The following is a 21,687-nucleotide window of genomic DNA, read 5'->3' as shown; positions in this document are numbered from 1 at the left end:
TACTGCAGCCATCTTCCTTATCAGTCCTTTTCCACCATTTAATGAACATTATTAAATTTATTCTCTATATGCACACAGAATTTACACCATCTCCACCCGGACTTTGCCACTATCCTTTGCAAAAATTGTCTTGCCTATTGCTATTTTTAAAGCATGGCATTCAGCTTCACTCCAACTGCACCACTCACCTATCAGAAGGGTGCAAAATTCCCTCAAATAATAATTTTTGGTGTGCAAGACTAAAAAGTGTGCTTACCCTTTTTGGTGTTTTTTTTTTTATTTTTTTTGAAGAGGAACCAACCCCCCCAAAAAGTCACCAGGAGGTAAAGGTTTTTGGCAGAAGAGCCATACAAAGTTTCTTTTGCCAAACAATCTTTTCCTCTGATCTTGGTGGTATTTTGTTTTTTGCATACACTGAAGGCAAATACACCGTGCAGTGCAAAGCCCGGCTCTATGCGTGGCACCGCTGTGAATGGACCCAGACTCCAAAAACACAAACGTGCATCCAATAGCTGGAGAAGATCCCCATTGGACCCAGAAGATTTGGCAGCGACGATGGTAGCTTTAGGGGATGCGGTGGTGATAGGATCCTGGAACATTTCACCATAATCCTCGTTCATTGCACCATACCCTCAGGTATAATATAATATTTAAAAATTATAGAAAAAAAATGCTTTAAAAAATGGTTTAGGAATAGGCGCTTAGGTTAGCGGTTGGTGTAATGTTGATAAAAAAATAGCTCATTTCAAAAAATTAGTCATTTCTTTACTTTCATATTTTACACAAACTCTTGGGGTTCTGTTTATAAATGTTTCACCCAGGATTCATCCAGCTTTATCCAAAATGTGCACAATAAATAAACCTATAAGATCTCTTTTACACTTGCTGTGGAAAACCAAATGGTTAGCTGCTGCCAGGTCCAAAGCAAACTTATGCCCAGGGGTAAACTGCACTGCAGGGTAATACTGTTGCACATGTTGCCCTTATGGCCATATAAATTGGTGGTATATACCATATACATTGGTTGTATATATACATATATATTGGTGGTATATATACATATATATTGGTGGTATTTATACATATATATTGGTGGTATATATCCATATACATTGGTGGTATATCTACATATACATATATATTGGTGGTATAGATAGATATACCAGGTCCATGTAATGTTGTTCAATTGCAAAGCATGCGGGAAGGCAGGCGCACATCCAAGGAATGTCACCCCATAACCAAAGAGGCTTAAAGAAGGTCCTTCCTGGCAGGATTATCTGGGATTATTTTAATAAAAACTGCATATTTTAAATATAATAAATGACATTTAAAAGAAAAAAATGATATACTAAAGCCTATATTAATTATTCTAGAGGACGGGTTCACACATGCTTGACATTTCTGCAGATGCATTTCAACAACTTCAAAAAATATTATGAAGGAACTTGCTTAATGAAAAACAATGTTTTAGTATATGGATATAATTTTTTATATAGAATGAAAATGTTCATATACTATACAATATGCACAATAAAAAAGTACATAGGGAAAGGACATAGGGAGGTGCAAAGAGTCCCCTACATTCAGGGCTGGACCTGAAGCATTTTTTTGCATTCATTGGGGTGGTTAGCGGACCCCCATTTAAAACCCCTCTTGCAAATGTCGGACTTGCGGGAGAATCTCTACACAGCCGTGCTGACAGAAGATCCAGGCAATGCAGCCAAGCACAGGCACGGTTGTTCCCATGCTTTGCCACTGCTCTGTGACATCTGAACATCTGAAGCCATAAGTAGGACATCACCACCACCACTTGTAGTTGTGATTCTGGGTCAGATTGTGGGGGGCATTGGGGGGCTGAAGTGGAGGTGGGTGGAGTGTGGGTGAAGTGGTGTGCAGTTGGAAGCAGTTGGGTTATGGGGAAAAGCATGGGGACAAAAATATAAAAATGAAGGATCACTCTGATCATTTGAAACCTATAAAGAATATAACAAAAGATGTAAAAAGCAGATCAAATGTGCCAAACTTCAAAATGTAAGACTGATTGCAAAGTAAAGTAAGGCAAACCCCCAAAAATTTTTCAAATATATTAATAGCGAAAAGTTCAGGTCTGAGCATGTAGGCTCCTTAAAGGATATCGCTAGGTTGGTAACTGGGGATGAAGACAAGGCAGATTTACTAAACACTTTTTTAGCTCTGTGTACACGAAGGAAAATGGCAGAGCTCAAGTACAAATTCATAATAGCAATGTCTCTGCCTTAAATGAGTCTCAATGGCTCAGAATTGATATGATTGAGAAACAGCTGGAAAAAACTAAGGTTGACAAAGCACCGGGACCTGATGGATTACATCCACGTGTCCTCAAAGAGCGGAGCTCAGTTATTTCAAAGCCATTATTTCTAATTTTTAGAGACTTTTTAGTCACTGACAAGGTATCGATGGATTAGTGTAGGGCCATGTGGTTCTTATCTTCAAAAAGGGAGCAAAGTCATTACGAGGTAACTACAGACCTGTTAATTTAACATCCATAGTTGGAAAGGTCTTAGATAGTTTGATAAAGAGCCACATAGAGGAGTTTCTGCTAGAAAATAATATTATAAGTGATAGTCAGCATGGCTTAAAGAAAGACAGACGTTGTCAAACAAATTTACTCTCTTTTTATGAGGAAGTAAGTAAACAGGTAGACGGTGGAGTAGCAGTTGATATAGTGTACTTGGACTTTGCTAAAGCATTTGACACCTTACCCCATAGACGGTTAATATGCAATTTAGGGTCTATAGGTTTAGAAAAGTCAATCTGTAAATGGATAGAGAACTGATGTATAGAGAACTGGCTTAAAGGCCGCATCCAGAGAGTTGTAATTAATGATTCATACTCTGAATGGTCTAAGGCTATTAGTGGTGTACCCCAGGGTTCAGTGTTGGGACGTTTACTGTTTAACATCTTCATAAATGATATAGAGTTTGGGATTAAAAGTACCTTTTTGTGTTTGCAGATGACACCAAACTATGTAATGGAATTAAGTCCATACAGGATGTCTATAATCTACAAGCAGACCTGGATGTACTGTGTGAGTGGGCAGCCAAGTGGCAAATGACATTTAATATAGATAAATGTAAAGTTATACACTTGGGGCTAACAACATACATGCTTCATACTGTCTACGGGGAATACATTTGGGGGGTCAGTATCGGAGGATCTGGGGGTTCTGGTAGATCATAGACCTAATACCAGCATGCAATGCCAAGCTGGAATATCTAAAGCTAGTAAAGTACTTTCTTGTATTAAAAGAGGAAAAGACTGCAGAGATGGAGACATAATCCTGCCCCTGTACAAAGCATTGGTCAGACCGCATCTGGAATATGCAGCTCGGTTTTGGGCACCAGTTCACAAAAAGGACATTGTGGAATTGGAGAGAGTGCAGAGAAGGGCAACTAAACTAATAAAAGGAATGGAGGAGCTCAGCTATGAGGAGAGATTAGCTGAACTGAATCTATTCTCCCTTGAGATGAGACGTATAAGGGAGGATATGATCACCCTGAACTCTCTTCCCAAATATTGACTTTGAGATCATTACAAAGCACAAGGGGGCGCTCGTTGCGTCTGGAGGAAAAGAAGTTTAAGCTCCGGATAAGGAAGGGATTCTTCACTGTAAGCTCTGTGAAAATGTGGAATTGGCTCGCTCAGGAAGTCATTTCAGCAAGTTCTATAGATTGCTTTAAGAAAAAGCTGGATGATTTTCTAGAAGCACAGAATATAACTTTTTTTTTCTAGTGGTTGAACTTGATGAACTTAAGTCTTTTTTCAACCTAATTTACTATGTAACTATGGGGATAGAGGCAGCCAAAGCATTTGGGCCCCCAAATAAATTCTGCATTGGAGCCCACTGTTGGCTACATCTGCCACTGCCTAAAAACGTTGTAGGTTTCTCATTAAAAAGTGACAACAGCTTTATCAGACAGGAAGTTAAGGGATCTCTGCAATGGAAAAGCAAAACTCAATGTAACATGTTTTGGATATCGATACTGTCACACTTACCTATTCCTCACTAAAGAGCAGGTGCCTCTCTCCTGCACATGCAGGCAGTTCTGACTCTGGGCATGCTTTCTCTTCCAATTTTTACCAGTTTCAGCCAACCTGCCTGCCAATCAGGAAATAGCCTCCTAATTATTCCTGATTATTTAGCTAGCTCAGACACAGCACTCAGCAGTTGTGCAATGTGTCTCCAGTAGTGCCGAGCCCCTAGCTTCCTGAGCTAGTTCCTGTACACCTGCTGCTTAATTCAGTGCTTTCCCTGTTCAGCTCCTGTGCTAACCCCCTGTTTGCCAGTCTGTTGTTTCCAGCCATTTCCCTTGTGTTGTTCCAGTGTTCCTCTCTGTCTGTGGATTTTCCTGTGTTACCTGTGCCTGCTGTAACTTCCAGTGTCTCCTGTGTTCCTCGTGTCTGCAGTGGCCCCTGTGTCACTGTTGTCTATTTTCTAGGTCCTTGGTATTTGACCCCTTGCTTGTGACCTGACCTCTCTTGCTTGCTGCCTGCCCACCCTGGTATGTCCAAGGACCGCAACGTGGCAGTAACCAGCAGTGCTACATCTTCACCACTAGAGGCTCTGGAGAAGACCTAGTTACCGCCTTTACTCTGTGCATTGGCCCTTCTCATTTCCCACCTTTGTGCAAGCCATAGTGCCCCCTATTGGCCCTGTCTCTCCAAACATGACAGATACACTTTAATATATTTATAACTCAGTAATTTTCTAGGAATATATATATATATAAAATAATTGCTTTTGAAAGCACATGGACGATTCTACACTAGATAATGTTTGGTGAATATCAGATTCAGTGCTTTATATTTCACTGTAGATTTCCTCTCCATACTTTACACACTAATGACCCCAAACCCTACTGAAGTTCAATGAGCTGGATCAAGGTATGAAAAGTTTATACTCTAACCCAGAACAATGTATCCCGTTTTCAATTTACATCAGCTTTTATATTTACGTTTGGCATTTAGCGTTCACTTCTATGCATATTAACGCTGACCCATAACTCCACAGCCCCTGACTATCGTGTGACTTTTACTGCAGCGATTATTCCTTTCTAATTATATTCTGCCAGCACTATCGATTCTGATAATTTTTAATAGAAGTGCGGCATGATAATGGGTCCAGCGTGCTCAATGACGAAGATACAATGTAATCATTTCACATTGCTCATCATTTAATGAAATTGTTGGGGGGGGGGGAGTGACGCATTGCTCTTTTCATCGTTACATTACAATGATTCTATTTATGTTGTGACCATTAAGTAGATCAGGAAACCAGAAAATTAATGAAATTGATTTGTGTTTATTTAAAGGAGCGATAACATTACAGAGCGATCTATATCATTGCTTTGATGATGAGGTTAGTTCTCCATAAGCTGTTGTATAAAGTGACAGTGTAATACTAAACTGGAACAGAGAAAAGAAAAAAATATAAGAGGACCTATCATCCAATATTTATGATGTTAGTTTACGCGTTTCGCTTTATTATCTTTTTTCAGATATCACAGAACTTTCTCCTGACAATTCCTTCATCTCGTCATCCTTCCAGAACCTTTGTTCAACAATCATAATCAACTCCCTAGACCGCCCGTTCTCATCCAGGGTTCTATGGAACTCCAGTATTCCCTTAAACTATGACAGATTAACCTCCCATTCATAATTCCTGAATAGTTCTGGGGCTGACGCCACTTGGTAGACCCAACGGCATGACTCTAATAATGTTTTAGGTGATATTCTAGGCACCACATTATTCTAGGCACATGATGCTCATAGCAAGTTCAGCTCCATGGCTTTTTTACTTTAAGTCGGACACTATGTAACAATCTATTTCTCATTTTAGCAATTCAGAATAAGCAGGAGATGTATGCAGGGCCCCTTCCCTCCTGTAACTCCATAAATCAATATAATCTGGGCTCATTAGTGCCGGGTCAGGCATGCAGAGAAATTAGCCTCGTCCTTAATGTCTCTCTTCTTCTCCGTCCTATAATTAATACAAATAACCAAACCTAATAAGTTTTACCGTCTCAGATAAATGTATTTGTTCAATGTAAACTTCTGAGCATTAATTAAAATGAGAGCTGTCGCAGCCGCAAAGGCCAGGACAAAAGTCACCATTATTAATGGCGCCATTGTTCTGTTGCTGAGATGCCGAAAAAATGAATAAACATGCGCAGCTGTAAAGCTGAAAAATAAAACAAAACAAGGACAAAAAAAGCTATAAAAACTAGTGAAGAATGAATGAGTTTTCCTGAACGCACATTTGGAGTGAATGCCGATGTTTACTGAAGAGGTCAATATTCCAATCTGATGCATAAAGTTAAAAAAAAAATCCAATTTATATGCAAAGCTCAATTGTTTTTAACTGTTTGAGTTGCATTATTTGAAGCAGGTTACATGCATTGTTTTCTTTATTTTTTATTATTTAAAAGAAATAGGGATGAGTAAACAAAGGGGTTTATTTATCAATTTCTAAACTTGAATATAAACCAAGGTACTTATTTTTACTTAAGAATACAGGTGAACTGGTTTACCTCAACCAATTTATAGAAGAGTCAATTCAAATTAACTGGTCTTCTAATATTCTCCATTTGGCATTCCAATTTAATAAATACAGTTAAAAACTCCAACTCAATTTTTTTTAACTGTTTGGCTTGGCATTATTTGGAGAAGATTGTATGTGTTGTAATATTTATATTGCATTATTTAGATAAAACATGGTGAGTAAATGTAGGGGTTTATTTATAAATGTACTGTATATACTCAGATATAAACCAAGGTACTTACTATTACATGAGAATACAGGTAAACTGGTTAAACTTCAGTATAGATATAAATCACAAAATGCATCTGTCACTACTAACATTCAAAACAGTAATCAATAGAAGTACCAATTAAAATTAACTGAAGATGGCAAAATACTGCAATTGGCAACCCAATGGAATGAATACAGCTCTATAGGGAATGAATAGGCAAGGTGCCAACTGCCAGAAGCCTTGAAGGATCATTTGATTCTTAGGCAGGTCTTATCCTGCTCCATTCAATAGAAATGCCAAGCAAATAACATAAATAATAGATCCATTGTGTGTTATTTATATGTAGTGATATGGTTCAGGTATAAACTGAGATTTTCTAATGGCACTTTTAGGGCAAAAATTTGGTTTATACTTAAGTATATTCAGTATTCCATATTTACAGTGGGAAAACCCCCCCAGAATCCAGCCCTGGAGTCTCGTTTAATACATAAAACTCAACATGAAAATGATACAAATAATAAACAGAAATGATAAAAAAAGAAGAACAATCTGACTGCATAGTTGCAAAAGATACAAGAAATACATCAGGGGTGTCAAACTCAAATACACAGAGGGCCAAAATTAAAAAGTTAGACAAAGTCGCGGGGCAACCTTGAAATTTATTGAAAAAATTGGGGAAGTTTTTCCGTCTCATTAAAATATAAACACTTTTCATATGGAAACAAAGAGGTTTTGCTTCACATTCAATCTGGAACAAGTTTATAATAGTGAAAGAGGAATCAAAAAAAGTTTTTATTTTATTTAGGAAAAATCTTATGCCTCTGAGTTAAATTTCAATGGTAACCTTTTTGCACAGGCTAACAATAATAAAAACAATATTCTTCTATGAAAATCCAACCATTCAAGTCCATGCCTTGGAGTAGCAAAGAAAAGCTGAGGGAGAGTGCTGGAAATGCCAGACAAGGCCAATGAGGAGCTAAATCTTATGAGGGGCCGCCACTGGAACTCCCTCTTCATTGAAATAGCACCGCTACTAAAATTCCAGGTATCATTTGTGTCTATAAAACAGGCCAATGGGGGGGCCACGCATAGCCAGAGAGCCCGCTGGTCTAAAGAAGTGATGTCGGGAAATGTAGTAGCGGCGCTATTTCAATGCAGCGGCGGGCCAGCTGCAGTTCATATTTAGGATTCTTTTGGGGGCCAAAAAAAGGACGTTGGGAGCCAGATTTGGCCCCTGAGCCAGGATTTGACACCCCAGAAATACATCAAAATTATTTGGACATTTGCCTATTTTCAACTGCAAACTCTGATTTCCCCTTCTCCAAAATTCTTAGTCCTAAATATATTGAAATCTAAAAGTTGTTTTTAGTTTTCAATAAGCGCAGCCCAGAAATTAATTTTCCCAATAAACAAAACTTCATTCATTGTATTGATCCCTCCAGAAGCTTTAAATTGAACACACACATGCACAGCTTCCTTTATTTTAGAACATTTGCACTTGCCCGCGTCTAGCTGGGTAAATTTAATCAGCCGCCATTGTTTATACGACATATTGAAAACTGAGAAATTATTCCATGTGAGTTTCACGGCCTGGAGCGTCAGAATATCTGATTTCACAAATTGCTGTTTTCATTTGGTTCATTTTGCAAAGGGCTCTAATAGAGACAATGAGGTGAAAACATACTGGAAAATACAAGCGCAAAATACATTTACCACCGATCGCTACATCTCAAATAAATGCTCGGCAATTCTCAAACTGCCTCTGCTTAACTTAACGGGCCGGAAAAAGATGCTTCATGGATTATCCTTTTTCATTTCATTACTTCTGTTATATTTATTCTGTTCCCGGTTTTCATTCTATTACACTCAGCACCAGGATATTACATCCTCCACTATGACCCCATATGAAATAGAGAATACGCTGCTTCTGACCTTCTCTCTACCTCTCTGAATATACTAACCATAAGATGTGACATCACCCACAATAACCTTCAATGAGGTAGAAAATACGCTACTTCCGACCTTCTCTCTACATCTCTGAATATACTAACCACCGGGATGTCACATTCCCCCATCACGACTCTCAAAAGGATAAATATTCCCTGCCTCTACTCTCCACCTCTCTGATAACACGCACCATCAGGGTATCACACTTTCTTCCATATAAATAAGTAGATACTCTTCCCCTGACCCTTTACCTACCTCGGATTACAAATTATCCATTGGGATGTCACATCCAACATCATGACCCTCAAAAAAGATCGAAATACTTTGCCCCTTCTCTCTACCCCTCTGATTACACTTACCATTGGGATATCACATCACACAACATAACCTTCAATGAGGAAGAAAAAGTTCTGCACCTGACCCTCTCTCTACTTGGAAATACTTTCTGATTACATTTTCCACCAGAATATCACAAACCTAACGTGACCCTCCACAAGACTACGACCCTCCTGTGCTCCTGGTTATACTCGCCACTGGAATATGACAACTCCAACAATTTCCTCCATAAATTAGAAAATACTCTGCTTTCTGATTACATTCACCACTGGGATATCATAACATTCGACATGAACCAGCACAAGGTAGAAAAGAATCAACTTCGATCTTCTCTCCACCTCTCTGATTGCAGCCACCTTCAACATGAATTAGAAAATACTCACACCCAGGACCCGGAAGAAAATATTTGTAGTCAAATAAAACAAAATAGATAAATGAGAAGAATCAAAACGGGAATGAAGGTCCCTTAGGTTCTGGCCACATAGCTCTAAAGCTTAGACATTACCAGTTATTATCAACGGCACTACCATGCATTGTGATGCACTGCGTTGGAAATAAATAGTGTATTCTTTTTTCTGTCCTGGTGGGTGGAATGGGCTGCCATGATACAGGGAACTTTAACATGTAACATAATGTACACGCACTACCGACATAAAGGTGTGAATAGGCCCTTGGTCATCAAAGTCATCTTCCATACAACGTAACAGAGTGGCTCCTTATATTGGTGGCATTCTTTGGGTAACTATTATCTTCAGGTTTTACACTCTGACAACTACCCCCTGGAGTTGCTTGGATTTTGCTTTGTTCAGCTCAGTGACAGTTTACCATATTGACCCCAGTGTCTGGGTTTGTTTGTTTCCAAATTCAGATCCTATTGAAGTCAATTGCAGAAGCAAATTCAACCAACATTTCTTAAAGCACAGCTCAGACAATTTGCCTTGCAGACTGCAGCAGCTTCCATATTCAGCTGTCCAGATACACCAAACCTTAAATATCCCCTGAAATCTGGATTGCCAAACATTTATTTCTGGGGCATCTTTTAGCATTTCTGGGAATGGGTAAAGAATACTGATCCCTTACGAGCTCCATCTCCTTCCGAATCCCTTACTGATTAGGAAGGAGATGGAGTGGATAAAAATGGGGTTTCAGATTCCAAATAAGCTCCCGATCCAGAGATCCCTACAACACAGGAATCACATTGCGGGGATGAGGCTCTCTCCCTCAATGACATGTCTTGTACTCACTTTCTTTTTGGCAAACCATATTCCGGGGAGCTTTTTTTGATAGGAGAAGTGGCACAAAGGCTTGCTGCCCCTATCTATCGAGAAAGAGCCCAAGCCAGAGCACAGTCTAATTGGCCAGTGGTAAATCCAATCAGGCCAAATGAATGATGTTCAGGTTGGATCTGTCAAAGACTCGAAGTCAAACCCGTCTTCCCGTCTTTCCTTTCTTTCAAGCCTTACCCTGAAAATGCTTATAAGAAGGAAATATGTATTTAATTTTTATCGATCCATATCTAACTTTATTCAACCTTATTGGCCCAGGATTGCGTCTTTTCTGCTCTCCTCTAGATGACCCTGAGCTCAGACCAACATGATGGTCCCAAGGAAAGGCCTGGACTCTGGGGAAGTAGGAATCATCAACTAGGAACCCGCGGACAACAATGTCAGATAAGATTGGAAATAGCTTTAGACTGCAACAAAATGTGATCTTTTTATTTTCCTAGGTAAAGTGCGAATGTTTTTTTAAATTTATATCTATTAATGGAATTCTGCTCCAAATGAAAAAGAAGAAGCCGGTATGCATTACACTTACAGTAACATTATTGCTTACAGTTGCAGTACTGAGCTCTTTTTATGAAGTTATTACATTTTGCAGGTAGAAGTCTATACAAATATTGGATTTCCATTGAAAATCTCCTCTAACAAGGTTCAGTTTCACTTTTTGACTTTCCCATTTTCCTATTATACTTTTTTTTATTTATCGCACATGATAAGCTCGAAGTAAAATACTAATAAAATTGTGCTGAAGTGCTAATTAGAAAGCATTGCTTTGTCTGCACGAATGCGGATTAGAGTTGTCATACAGTAAGCAGAATGGAGAGAACTGCAAACTGTCAATTTATCATGCATGAATAAGAAACAAAGAGTTTTCTTTATGAATATAATAATAAACTTCTTAGTAAAGAAGAGGCACAATGCATTTGTCTTGCAGCAAAGGGCTCACTTGTTTGCAAACAAAATTACAAAAAAAAAAATATCTAAAATATAACAATTAACCACTGGGGATTTTAAGAACGGGGCATCTGTCTCATCTGTAAATTTTAATTGTGTGCCAAGTGGTTTACAAGAATAAAGGAAAGCATACTTTCACATTAAAAAGACACTGACAACTTAATTGTCACCTGAAATTAAATATATAAAAGAATCAACAGAAACGGCTCACACAACTGCGAGGTAAGGGGCCCATAAACCACCATTTCTCGGTTCTATTGAATATGTGGATAGGCATTTATCCAAAGATAATGACATCATATGCAACCCTGAAAATTAGGTTTAAAATATGCATGAGAGGATTCATTAAAAGTACATAGATTTAAGAGTTATTTTACTCTTTGGGCTCATATATAGTTAGAGTCAAGGATTTAGCCCTTAAGATTTAAGTACAAATTAACTTTGAGCTAAAAATATTCCAGGTGCATTGAAACTTTTGGTTTTCTATAGTAAGCAGTGACAGCCTAAGGAAAAAAATGTGTCCCCTCCTAGCAAGCCAAGGAAAAGGATCACCTGTAAGGCTCGGATCTAGGGCAACTCTCACCAGGCACCAATCCCTAAATCTAACTCTGCACTCTTCACCTATAGTAAGCTACAGTTCCGCCTCGGGTGGCTGGATGCGCAATCCCAGCACATGGCTGCCCACAGGACTTCTCTGTGCAAAGAATGGCATCTTTGGAAAGACAGAAGTCCACAAAAGAAGGACAGGGCACACAATGGGAAGTTAAGGGACACTAACCAGGTGATCCGCAGGTGATGAAGGAAAGTCCAGTAGAGGCAAGGCCAGGAAACAGAGCCAGTGGTCATGCACAGGTAGTCAGCCCGACAAAAAAGTCATTCAAAGGTAAAAAGAAAGCAGAGTCTGAGTTAGAAACTGATAATCTATCAAATAATCACACCCCCCAGCAGGTCAGCCAGGCTTAACACTACAAAGGGCAGCTGGTGCCGGGGAGTGGAGAAACTATAAAGAACCAGCAGTCAAAGACAGAATCATAGCCAGAAACGAATGAGCTCACTGGCTGCAGCACATACTCTAAACTCCTCTTCATCAGTTTCAATGTACAGCGGTACCTCGGAATAAGTCCAACTTGGTCCTGTTTGGACACTAAAAATTTTGCTTGGTATACAACCTTTGTGCTAGAACTTGTATGGGTCAAAATGAGTGATAACACCGCACGCTACTCTTATTTACCTCTCTCCAGACAAAGCCGTGACTGCCCACGAGCGTCAGTACGCCAGTTGCTACCATTCAGTGAACAACCCGAGATATAACTCCCTGTGAATTACATAACATCATAACATCTCCTCCCTTCTCAGCACTATCCTAATAGGCACTCAACTCTTCTCAGTATGGTAAAGTGAGGTTAAATTTTCATTTATTTCATCATATTGCTTTTGTATTTATGTATTTTAGTATTAAGCAGTGTTTAAATTATTTTTTACAGCCCCATCAATGTATAATATGCCAATAACAATAGGACTTGGGAACGGATTATCCATTTTCCCTTTATTTCTTATAGGAAAAATGTGTTTGGTATAAGTCCTGTTTTGGATAAGTCCAAGGACCTGGAACGGATTAAGGACTTATACCAAGGTACCACTGTATATGCTGGGGATGCTGAGATAGGCACATGCACGGCTAAAGGGAAACAAGGGATGCTGCAAGCTGCAGAGAAGAGGACAGACAACTAAGTGCTTTGTCCTTTGCTGCTCCAAGCGACGTCATTACAGGGAATAAACAGGGTGTGATGGACTGTGTAGGTTTATGGCACAAATTGATTGGCCAGATAAGTGTCTTCTAACATTTTCATTGTGTAAGAGCAGCAGTCTCTCTGCAGAGGATTACTGCATCACCCCATTGAGTCAGACCTATAGCTCAGCAAACAAGGTAATGCTACCTACTAATTGGAGAACTCTGAATCAGCAGGAGGTGTGTTAGACCTAATGAACAGATAAGCATAGGGCTGGATCTGTTTTTTTTTTTTAATATTATTAATAAATAATATTATTTTATTTAGATTTTCTTTTTAGTTTTTAAGTACCAGAAAAAGTATAAAAAATTAAAATGTGAGAAATTGCACCCAGCTGCATTATATATTACCAGGACTGTCAGAACTGCTATTTCCTGTTCCAACATTGTTAAAAATACCCATTGTTTAGGGTTTATTTCCTAGAATACCCAAATGCCAGGAGAATTCAAACAAACTTATAGTTTTAAGTAAAGTTGTGCACTGAACAATATTTATTTGTAATGTTGGGAAAAAACAACCTTTATTAAAAGATATTGTGCGCTGGAGGATATAATAAAAATATCTTTTTAAAAGCAACAATTCATTAAATTACTAGTTGTGCATCCAGTCCGGGAATCGGCGGCCGTTCACTTCAAAGCTCATTTTTAGAGCGGGAGGAGGGTGCGGTAATTGTCAGTTACTGAGCCAACACTTCAAAATGTTTTTTTTCTCTGAACTCTTCCAACCTCTCCGATGCAAAATGTTAGCCCAACGGGTAATAGCACATGAAGGGCAACTCACGTCTAACACACAGTCTATTGCTATGTATTTTCTTATTTTCCAAAGGTTTTATTTCTCTAATTGTTTTATAAGTGCCTCATTTTCATCATTTTAGGGATTTAACTTTACAATTTAATTTCAAAGCCACAAAACATAGTATCGTGACCAAACTTGCCAGGAGTATGGGAGGTGTGGGAACATGTCCCCAGTACAAAAGTTTTAATAAAGCTTTAAAAAATTGAAGATAAAGTATGATTTAAAAGAAGTATGATTGTTAAATAGTTTTTTTAATAAGGATACATACAATGGAGGTTTTAAATTTTCCATAATCTAAAAAACTGAAAAATATTAGGTTTAGATATTTCTCATTACATTAAGCAAATATTGCAAATAAAAGGAATGCAAATAAAAAGAATTGTAAAGTCATTAACCCTTTCTTTGCCTCCTGTACATTTTTTGCTGTGAACAATTGTAACCTTTTCTTTAATGTTTCACTGCTGCAGAAATTTGTAACTTATTTTCCAGTCTGCATATTTCTGCACCTGATTGGAGCCCCATAAGCTGCTTTATTAATGACCTCGGGACCTGAGGGTCCTCACATATTACGGGCTGGAGATATTTTCACCATTCAGCCTATTGATTTGCCTGTAACTTTGTCAATACTTATAATGCTGTAGTAGATTAATTTATTACTTTCATGGGACAAACACGTTGGTGGCATTGTCTTCCAAGAATTGCTTTATTATTTATGTATTTTAAAGGCAAAAGGAGATAAAAATAGAAACAAGATTGTTTTTTCTTTGATAAGAATTAATAGATGATAGTTTAAAATAACTTAAGATAAAAGATGTAACTGATCTATGTCTGGCTTTGCAAAATTTAAATTGGGGTATTTTATTACCATTTTGTGTTAGCTTTCACTAAAAAAATGAAACAAACAAAACGTAAAAAAATATAAATAATATAGCAACTACATGAATAATATAAAATGAGATTAAAACAAAGCTAAGGAGAGAAGGTGAGGAGGGGATTAAAGTTTATATTCAGTTTGTTGCACAAGCAATCGTCTTTTTTTTATTTATAATATTGTTTTCACCTTTGCATCCTTTGTTACGCCTTGGTACTGTTGATTGCATACAACCTTGTACCTGTAATGAGCCAAGTTCCAATTTCACTTACTTTAACCCGTCTTTAGCATGCAGTGCCCAGTGTTTCTTTTTAACATGGGGAAACCCCTTGAAATACCTTTCAGGTCTAATGGAACCCCTTCTATAATTACTATACTCACAGCTCACAGTATATTAGTGTGGTGGTCAGTGGGAAGAATTCCTTTTACATTGCTGGTCATTGGAATGAATTTCACCCTTACAGATAGCCAAAAGACCATTGGTGTTACTTGAGCAATGAACCTGGGGGTTCCTTGAGCTTATGTTCCTAGGCCTTTTGTTACAAACCTAAATAACTTTAACTTAACAATAAATACCATTAATTAACATTAACATAACAACCATATATATATAATATAAACAACCTCATTCTTAACCTTCTACCTATTTTAATTCTTTGGTTACTGGTCTTCAAGGGCCCACCTTTTACCCCTCATTATTTTGGCTCTGTACCACCATATATATAAATATGCTTCCAGCCACAACCACCCAGCTCGGGAACAATATCACCAGTACTCCCAGCCCTTTAGACCAAAAACCACTCCAACCCTCCTGTAACAACATTTTCCAGAGATTCCACACCATAGATGGGTCTCTCACCCCCACTGAAACCAATACACCAGACCAATTCCCTCGAGGACCTCTCTTCCCTTTCCCACTTCACATTCCCACTACAAACGGGTGGGAAACTTTTCTTCTCCTTATCCCACTAACGATTACCCTACCCCTTCTGTTCCCTTAAAACTCTTCATTTCCCCACCCCACTGCAACGTCACCCCTTCCCCTGTTTAACTATCTCTCCTAAAATTATCTAAACTTAACACATCAACTGCGTGCTCCCTTATCCCTCCCAGTCATGAAGGCCTTCTACTAATCCTCTTTCCATTCCCCCGTTCCAGGTCAGGTCCAGGTATGTTATAAAATATGCAAACCTTTTAGAAGTGGCTTAAAAAGAAGGGATTTTCCGGTAAGGATAGAAAAGTAACAGTATCTTAAAACCAATCTCAGTTTTAATAATGTCATCAAAAGATAAAGAGTCCCTAAATGTATACAAATTGCTGTAGATCCTGATATCAGTGCATTGGTATCAATATGAGTTTCACAGTAATTTATATTAACTTCCTGTACCTACGCATTTCGCAGATCTTCCTCAGGTGACCCAAATAGAAGTAGACAATCAAAGGCTCTGTAAATTAGTGAATACTGCTGTAATTATATGATGCATTCCACTACAAAAAATGCAAAATACAGGAGGAACAAGTGTGGTTAAATGTTACCTCCTAATTAGCACGGTGTTAGTGTAGATATCACATGCAATGGATGTATTGTATACTTAACACAAGTATTTACTATTTCATAGTGCCTTTGAATCCTTTAGTAGATAATGCAGCTCCATTATTTGTATTTAGATGTTCATTAATAATATGCCCAGAGTTCTGCTTTGAGAGGTCAATGTTTGCAGAACAAAACCTGAGATTGCTACAACATCTCTTCATTCTTCAGAAGGTCCCCTTAGGACAGCTTGGATGTAGATGACTGACCTACTGATGATTGAAAAAGTGGTGCCATAGGGTGACTCAAGCCTGTCCCTTCCCATAAAATATTATTTTCTGCATCCAAACCCTTTTCTAGCTTGAGATGACTTTGCTTTTTATTAAATGTCCTCACATCACGGAGAAAGCAGATTTTCATCTGTTTCTTATCACACTGTCCATTCTTTTCATTACTTTATCTTGGAAAACTCTGTTTTACGCCTGAATACAGCTGAATGTTTGTTACAGACCGAGCAGAGGGAGGAAAATCATTATTTAAACCCTTTGTGCTCCGTTTGTATAATCTGTGAGAGATACAGAGGAAGGATCATTGAAAAAAAAGGCCTTTTCAGAATTTGTATTAGTTGCAATGGATTTCAAAAATCATCAAATATTTAAAGCAGACCTATCATGACTTCGGGTAACCCTTATATAATGCATGTCTTTTACTTTTTTGTTCTTACTTTACTACTTTTGTTTTTACTTTTATAAATTTTTAAAGACCAAAAATTATTTTTGGTTTGAACGGGGGATCCCCTCACCTTCAGGGGTATAGTGGACGGGCATGGGTGGGAAAGCCATTACCTCACTTTTTTCGGGAATGGACACACGTTTACAAGCCCCCAAGTATGTAATTCCAAGGATTTGTGTGGTTTCAGTGTTTGTTATTGAAGTCACATGAAAGATATCTCATATCGTATGTTTTTATTCCTGTCAAAGGCTATGCTAGCCAACTTTAGTGGGAAGTGCAGTGCCACCCTAGACATTCTGATGTATACTCACACATTCCCATAAAAGCCAACAGAAGGGGCAGAACACCTACCTTGTGGCAGTCAGATGGGTACCAACAATGGTTTTGTAAACTCCTGCAGATTTGCTTTGCCCTAACATTTAGGTCTGCAATATAATAACTCTCCGCTAATATGCATATATTATGGAATATTTTCTGGTGGACCCTAAGCTCCTATTGGGGCTCTGTGATTTCCCTTTTTACTCCAGCACAATGTATGGGGTTTGGACCCAATAAAGTCATACAAAAGATACATGTCAGCACACAAGGCTGTCTACATTCATTAGAATTAGAAAGATTAGAAAAGTTTGGATGCTGATGATATTACTATTACAAACTAACATTAAAACATGATCACTTATTTTGCTGTTGATGTTTATTTTAGCATGAATATTATCTTTTGTAATCCTCAGGTACAAATTACTTGTTCTGCAAACTGCGTATGTAAAAAATATTGGGCTTCAAAGTATTCTCTACTGACAAATGTTTTATTGATAACTTTTCCCCAATATCACATGATCCTTGCTGAACTGCAGTATTATGTCCAGAGATGTAAAGGTTTTAATGCAATGCATTATTTAATGTTTTCGCTACATTTCCTTGTGTGCTATCCAGTTCTGTGACGCATCACGGTGACCCGATTCATTCTGCCAAGCCCTTGCATTCAACATTTGCTGTGTTTCAAAGGAAAGGTTAAAATTTTCTTGTATCAAAATACATAATTAAAGCTAAACTGAAACCAGAGTTTTATTTAGTTTACAATAGAATGGGATAAGTTTGGAGCCTTTGTTAGGTTTATATTATTGTCATTGTACAAATTTACCCCAAATCCAAACCCTAGGAAGGATCAAGGCACAGAATTTAGGTATCAGGTTCTCCAGAGCCTCTAGAGGTAAGGGTGTTGCACTGCAGACTCATACCAGGTTGTGGTCCTTGGGAACACCAGGGTGGGCAGAACAGAGCGAAGTACCAAATCCATAGGCAAGAGAGTAGTGGATTAAAGGCAGACAGACAGCAAGGAAGTGAGGTCAGAAACAAAGCCAGGGAAATAGTGACAAACAGCAATAAACAGACACGGATGACCCAGGGGTCACCGAAGACACTGTTGAAGAAGAGACTGGAGGCACAGGTGAAATGGGGGTCACCTAGGACACAGAAAGAAATTAGGGACACCGGAACACTAAGACAGGAACTGCACAAGGCAACAGACATAGGAAAAGCAGCTTGGAAAAAAAAGGGGTAAGGAGCAGGAGGACAGGGAAATACCTAACTAGGCAACATCTGAGTAGGAGACAATACAGCAGAGCTAGGGGTGGTTGGCAAAAGCCTGCAGACAGGTTGTTAAATACTGAAAGCTGTGTTTGAGGAAGCTTATTAGCCAGGGACTATTAAAAGGGTATCTCCTGATTGGCTGGCAGGAAGGGCGATGCACATTAAACTTGGAAGAGCAGACGTGCCCAGGGCCAGAATTTGATTGGACAGGTACCATTCCCACATATCCCTGGGGACCGTGGGGTGCCTCCCATTACATTACATTTTAGGAAGAAGCGTCAATTTTGTGCCTGCACAGTGTAAGTTTAGGCAAACTAACAAAGAAGCCAGAAAAAAAAAACTTGAGGCAATAGATGGATTGGCAAGTGACGGAAAGAAGATGGAAACCGAGACAGCGCGGGGCTTATCAGGTAAGTAAATTTGTTGTGAAAGTATTGCTTTACATACCAATGAACCTGAAAACTTGTGAGGACTATTGGAAAGCTGAATTTACTTTATTAATAATGTTCATCTTCAGGTTTGGGTTCAGTGATCCACCAATACTTTTACATCTAGTCCTTATCAAGACTAGACAGTGCAGAAATGGTGGAATACATTGTGTATGGGAAAGAGGGAAATAGAACTACAATTAAAAGAAAGGCATGGTGTTAGTTACAAACCCTTATCTGGGCATGGCGCTTAGGTGGCCAGTAAAAGGGTGGCTATGAAGGTTGCCTGAACCCTCTCTTTCTGTCCACACCAGGCTCCATTTACCATTGGGGGTTCCGGGTTGAGGTACAGATCCTTTTCTCAACATCTGCTCCCCAAGAAAGATGTGGGGATTTGTAGGGAGGAAACTTATTGTGGAATCTGGAAGTGTCCTTCTTGAGGAAAATGAGTGAAGTACATTATCCAAGTTTTAATGTCCTGAAATCTGTTTGATATCAAGTGGTGCAAGATAGTAAAATGATACTTTTCCTTGATTGCCTACTTGCTAACGAGAGAACACCGTGACATAAGGGGGAGATTATCTGTCTCCTGCCTCCCCTATCACTGTCCATTCCCATTCTGCAGGAGAGACAAGACCTGTAAGTGTTACTTACCAGCAAAAGAGAATCTTAGATCCTTTGGTAAGTAAAACAGCTCTCTTCTTTGTATCCCATCCATACTTGAACCTCTTTGTTTGGAATTCAGCTTTAAAAGAGCAACAAAATCTTTATTTAAAGTAGATATAAAAGGTATTTTGTGACCCTCTTATCTTTCACTTAACTGAACATTTTCTACATAAATGTAAACTTCACAAAAATACAAACGTCGGCCCCAGCAAATGATTTCCTAGAAAGAAAAGATTACAGTAACAATCGTGCAATAGACTTCCTAATGGACATTCTGTGCAAAGTACATTTTACATTAATGGACTGTAACTGTCTATTATACAGGTGAGCCGAAGAACATTGAAGGGGAAGAGCTTTGTTAATGTTTTCGGCACTTGAACCATCGCAGGCAAAGATAAAAAAAGGTTACAATAATTTCCTTTAGGCATTATGAGCTACATTCAGTTAGGCAGAATGAGTGCAGATGGTTATAAGTGACAAGTAGGATTATCGAGAGGGAAGTGGGAGAAGGGCCATGTGAATAATGGGTCTAAAAAAGGGTACAGAATATTTTTTAGAAGAGCTGACGTACAAAGTGACTGAAAATGTCATGTGTTATCTTTCCTCGGCAGAGCTCCTGTGTTCACTGCCAGAAACTTCCATAGAATTCTAATGGAAGGTTGGCCAGGTAAAATAAATAATGAGCAGGAGATATCCCAGGATACGGAGGGGACACGGGGACAGGGTGTTCAATACAAAATTGTTCACATGGAAAATGTGATCTTCCATGTGGCTGCGGAAACGTTGGGGCCTATTTCAAGTGACTAACAAAAAAGCTGCTTTTTGTTAGAATGTTTCCAGTTTATGAAATGTTGAGCGTTTATTATAAGTTTCAAGTAGAAGTCATCATTCCTTATACAAACCGAGTCTGGTAGGTGCCATACCGTCTTCTTTCCAGAGCAGACTGGACAACGGGCAGCTTTTCTTCCTTCATCACCCGATCTCGTAATGCCCATGTGTGAAATTGATACTTTTTGTTTTTTACATTTTAAGCCCCTTCTGTACATGCTTGATCTCAGGCATGAGCAGAAGGAGAATCCTACACCCTCCTGGGATATGTGAAGTCACCAGTTCTGTCACCAAGTTTCTGATCAGTGCCTAAATGTGCCGTCTCTCTCTCCTCCAACTTCTATTTGCATGTTAGTTTGTTGGGTTTCCTTGCTGACCAATATGAATGGGCATGAGTGAGTGAGTTTTACTTATTACTACGTAGAGCAGAAGATTTGGCATAATTGAAAGAGAGATATGGTTTGGCTTTAATGGCAGGACCTATATGTACCTGTAGGTAGCTGTGCTTTAGGCTAGATTGAGACTGGTATCTTTCTCAAACATTACTGTGATTTCAAAATTTAGCCAGCCCCTAAAAGATTCCAACTGGGTCAAATTGGTTTGCTTGGGGGTACATTTGCCATGTGTTTTCTAGACATTACATACAGCATCCATCAGTGGTGGAAAACTCTTTCAACATGCTGAACCCCCACTAGTTCCCCTTAATTACTGTCCATTGGCCGTTTTTGCAATGACATATATAGCTTGTATGTATGCCCCAGCACCTGCTGGAATCCCCTCAGTGAAAGCTGCTATGTTAATGTCTGCCCCAAGTCTTGAATTTCTCTTAGTCTTGAGTGGATCCCTCTATGAAAGCAACAGGTGCAGGATCCAATGGCTAACCATTCCAACTACTTACATGAATGACGTCATTCCATTTACAAGTTAAAAAATAAAGGCATCATATAAAAGCAAATAAATGGCTGCACAAATGTTTTCAAATGCCTAGGGGTTATTGCTTCTTACTTTTGCCAAAAGCGTTCCCAGGTACGGTAAATGCTTCAAGGGCGCATAATTGCATTTGTTGAAACAGAACAGGATTCTATAGTTACATAGTAGGTTAGGTTGAAAAAAGACATAAATCCATCAAGTTCATCCACTAGGGAAAT

This window comes from Pyxicephalus adspersus, chromosome 4, assembly GCF_032062135.1.
Source record: "Pyxicephalus adspersus chromosome 4, UCB_Pads_2.0, whole genome shotgun sequence".
NCBI classification, from domain to species: domain Eukaryota; kingdom Metazoa; phylum Chordata; class Amphibia; order Anura; family Pyxicephalidae; genus Pyxicephalus; species Pyxicephalus adspersus.
Note: the sequence above shows the minus strand (reverse complement) of the source record.